General features: G+C 38.6%; 1 pseudogene; it reads right to left on the minus strand.

The window, feature by feature from the left end:
* Positions 1 to 2301: 2301 nt before the first annotated feature.
* LOC140609223 (olfactory receptor 6C2-like) lies at positions 2302 to 3536 on the minus strand (annotated as a pseudogene).
* Between the last annotated feature and the right edge of the window lie 1350 nt (positions 3537 to 4886).

Raw genomic sequence — 4886 nt, forward strand, 5'->3', positions numbered from 1 at the left:
TTTAAGATTTGTGTGGAACCAGAAAAGACCCCCAATAGCCAAAGGAATTTTAAAGAAGAAAACCATATCTGGGGGCATCACAATGCCAGATTTCAGGTTGTACTACAAAGCTGTGGTCATCAAGACAGTGTGGTACTGGCACAAAAACAGACACATAGATCAGTGGAACAGAATAGAGAATCCAGAAGTGGACCCTGAACTTTATGGGCAAGTAATATTCGATAAAGGAGGAAAGACTATCCATTGGAAGAAAGACAGTCTCTTCAATAAATGGTGCTGGGAAAATTGGACATCCACATGCAGGAGAATGAAACTAGACCACTCTCTTTCACCATACACAAAGATAAACTCAAAATGGATGAAAGATCTAAATGTGAGACAAGATTCCATCAAAATCCTAGAGAAGAACACAGGCAACACCCTTTTTGAACTCGGCCATAGTAACTTCTTGCAAGATACATCCACGAAGGCAAAAGAAACAAAAGCAAAAATGAACTATTGGGACTTCATCAAGATAAGAAGCTTTTGCACAGCAAAGGATACAGTCAACAAAACTCAAAGACAACCTACAGAATGGGAGAAGATATTTGCAAATGACATATCAGATAAAGGGCTAGTTTCCAAGATCTATAAAGAACTTATTAAACTCAACACCAAAGAAACAAACAATCCAATCATGAAATGGGCAAAAGACATGAACAGAAATCTCACAGAGGAAGACATAGACATGGCCAACATGCATATGAGAAAATGTTCTGCATCACTTGCCATCAGGGAAATACAAATCAAAACTACAATGAGATACCACCTCAAACCAGTGAGAATGGGGAAAATTAACAAGGCAGGAAACAACAAATGTTGGAGAGGATGCGGAGAAAAGGGAACCCTCTTACACTGTTGGTGGGAATGTGAACTGGTGCAGCCACTCTGGAAAACTGTGTGGAGGTTCCTCAAACAGTTAAAAATATACCTGCCCTACGACCCAGCAATTGCACTGTTGGGGATTTACCCCAAAGATACAAATGCAATGAAACGCCGGGACACCTGCACCCCGATGTTTATAGCAGCAATGGCCACGATAGCCAAACTGTGGAAGGAGCCTCGGTGTCCAACAAAAGATGAATGGATAAAGAAGATGTGGTTTATGTATACAATGGAATATTACTCAGCTATTAGAAATGACAAATACCCACCATTTGCTTCAACGGGGATGGAACTGGAGGGTATTATGCTGAGTGAAGTAAGCCAGTCGGAGAAGGACAAACATTATATGTTCTCATTCATTTGGGGAATATAAATAATAGTGAAAGGGAATATAAGTGAAGGGAGAAGAAATGTGTGGGAAATATCAGAAAGGGAGACAGAACGTAAAGACTGCTAACTCTGGGAAGCGAACTAGGGGTGGTAGAAGGGGAGGAGGGCGGGGGGTGGGAGTGAATGGGTGACGGGCACTGGGTGTTATTCTGTATGTTAGTAAATTGAACACCAATAAAAAATAAATTAAAAAAAAAAAGAAGATAAGCAACCGAATTAAAAAATGGGCAAATGATTTGAATAGAAATTTTATTAAAGAAGATATACAAATGGATAATAAGCATCTGAAACTCAATATCATTTGTCTTGAGGTAAATGCAAATTAAACTTGCAATCAGGGGGCACCTGGGTGGCTCAGTGGTTGAGCATCTGCCTTCCGCTCGGGGCATGATCCCAGGGCCCTGGCATTGGGTCCTGCATCGGGCTCCCTGCAGGGAGCCTGCTTCTCCCTCTGCCTGTGTCTCTGCCTTTCTCTCTGTGTCTCTCATGAATAAATAAAATCTTAAAAAAAACTTACAATCAGGTGCTTCTACATATCTCTAAAAATAGCCATAATAAACAAAAGTCAAAATTAAGCATTTGTGATTGTGTGAAGAATTTGGACCCTTCATACCTTGCTATGAAGGAATTACTGGTGGAAATATGAAATGGCAGAAATTTGGAAAACAGCTTGGTCGATACCAGATAACTCAACAATTCCACTTGTAGGTACAAAGAAATGAAAATGTTTGTCTCATAGTGACATGGAAACAATTTGAATCTCCATCAATTAGTAAGTGAATAAGCACACATGTGGTATATCCATATAATGGAAAACTATTTACTCGAAAAAGGAATAGTGAGAAGCGCTACAACAGGGATGAACCTTAGAAACATTATGCTAAATGAAGGAAGATAGATAACAAAATACTACGTAATATATGTTTCCATTTATATAAAGTGTCCTGAAAAGGCAATTTTATAGACAGAAAACAGATTAGTGGTAGCACCAGGGATTAGAAGTGATGATTGACTGACAGTTGTCATCAGGGAACTGTTTGGATTGATGGAAGTGTGCTGAAACTGGATCATGGTGGTGGTTGTGAAACTCTATTACTTTTCTAGAATTTATTCAGTAGTAGACTTAAAATTGAAGACTTCTATAGTGGTTAAATTCTATCTCAATAAGACTGTTAAAAGTGGGTATGTGGAGGTTTTTTTTTTTTTTTTTACATGTTGATCTTTTAAATCACTAGTCCTTTAATTCTTTGAGATAGATGCAGCCCTTTTGATTCTTTGAAAGAATCACTTGCTTGTTCCTCAGAGTATAAATAAAGGGATTCATCACTGGGGCAACTGAGGTGGTAAGCACTGACACCACCTTATTAATAGCAACCCCTTCTTTTGCATGAGGTTTGATATAGATAAAGATGCAGCTTCCATAAGTAATAGAAACCACAATTATATGGGAAGAACAAGTAGTAAAAGCCTTTTTCCTTTGCTGGACAGAAGGAAATCTGAGAATTGTCCTGATGATGTATGTGTAGGACAAAATTACACACACCAAGGTGAAAATGAGTGTCAACACAGCCAGGACCAAGACAAATCGCTCGATAAACTCTGTGTCTGAGCAGGTAATCTTCAGGATGGGAGCAGCATCACAGCCAAAGTGATCTATGACATTGGAGTCACAAAACTCGAGCTTGAAGCCCATGATATAGGGTGGGAGGACGATGAGCAGAACTAACATATAACATCCAATAAGGAACTTGATGCAGACCCTGTTGTTCATGATGGTCATGTAATGCAGGGGTTTGCAGATGGCCACATAGCGGTTATAGGACATGGCTGTGAGGAGGCAAATTTCAGTCACACCCAAGACAATAACAAAAAATAATTGAGTGGCACAAGGATTATAGCTAACTGTATTGTTAATCAAGGGTATACACATATATCAGAATACAGACAGTGGTAACAGAGACTTCTAGATATGAGAAATTCCAGAGAAAAAAGTACATAGTAGTTTTCAGACAAGAATCTACAAATGTGAGGGTGATGATGGTTAAGTTTCCAATTACACTCAGCAGATAGGTGATGAACAAAAAGACAAAAAGCAGAATCTGTAGATTCGAGTCATCTGTCAGTCCTACCAGGATAAACGTTGTTCGCACTGTATACTTTTTTGTCACCGACCTCCGACTTTTGCATATTCTGTTGGTAATAATGAGACAGAAATTGGACATGAGTAGAGTTCAAATGGTTTGAAAATGTGGGTAGAGTGAGGATGCCAGGCAAACCAATATTATTTCATTTGACAGTAGGATTGCTTTGGTGGCTTGTGCTACTCTGAGATTCAGACAGGAGTGTGACCAGAATGCTGGTATTAAACATTCTTACCATTATATCAATGATGTCTCTGGCATAAGGACTTCTAGATTAGAAAAACAACCAACTCCCCAACCTCCTGCAAAAAATAAGCAAGCAAGCAAACAAACAAAACCCCTGGGAATGAACCTCTTTCAGATGAAATCAGCTATGTAGAAAACAAAAACAATCACAGAAACACTATCACAAATCATATAATGGTAGCAGAAGAACAGCATATCTACATTGGTTTGGGTATGGACTCTGAAGCTTGATTTTCTGGGTTCAAATTATGATTCATTCAGCATATGACTTTAGGCAAATTCTTTTTTTTTATTTTTAATTTATTTTTTATTGGTGTTCAATTTACTAACATACAGAATAACCCCCAGTGCCCGTCACCCATTCACTCCCACCCCCCGCCCTTCTCCCCTTCCACCACCCCTAGTTCGTTTCCCAGAGTTAGCAGTCTTTACATTCTGTCTCCCTTTCTGATATTTCCCACACATTTCTTCTCCCTTCCCTTATATTCCCTTTCACTATTATTTATATTCCCCAAATGAATGAGAACATATAATGTTTGTCCTTCACCGACTGACTTACTTCACTCAGCATAATACCCTCCAGTTCCATCCACGTTGAAGCAAATGGTGGGTATTTGTCATTTCTAATAGCTGAGTAATATTCCATTGTATACATAAACCACATCTTCTTTATGACTTTAGGCAAATTCTTAATCTCTGCACTTTGGGGTGCTTTGATGGCTCAGTTGGTTAAGTGTCTGACTCTTGATTTTGGCTCAGGTAATGAGCTCAGTGTTGTGAGATCGAGCCCCACATCAGCTCAGGGCTGGGTATGGAGTTTGCTTAGGATTCTCTCTCTGTCCCTCCCTTGGTGCCTCACATACTCTCTTTCCCTGTCTTTCTCTCGCTTTCAAAAAATAAATTAATAAATAAACATTAATCTTTGTGCTTCAATTTCTTCATATGTGCACCATGGAGAATAATTGAACTTATTTCATAGGTTTGTTAAAAGGAACTAATGAGCTAATACATTTAAACCACTTGGAAAATTGGCATGTAATAAGCACAGTATAAGGGATTCTATTGTTTTTATTATTATATACATGGTTTTAGAATTATTGGTGATAAGCCTTCTGGTCATGAATACTACAAAACTTTTTTCAGTGGAATGTAAATAGAGTTGGTTATAATGATAGATGTGAAGTT

The sequence above is a fragment of the Canis lupus genome, chromosome 2 (assembly GCF_048164855.1).
Source record: "Canis lupus baileyi chromosome 2, mCanLup2.hap1, whole genome shotgun sequence".
In the NCBI taxonomy this organism is placed as follows: domain Eukaryota; kingdom Metazoa; phylum Chordata; class Mammalia; order Carnivora; family Canidae; genus Canis; species Canis lupus.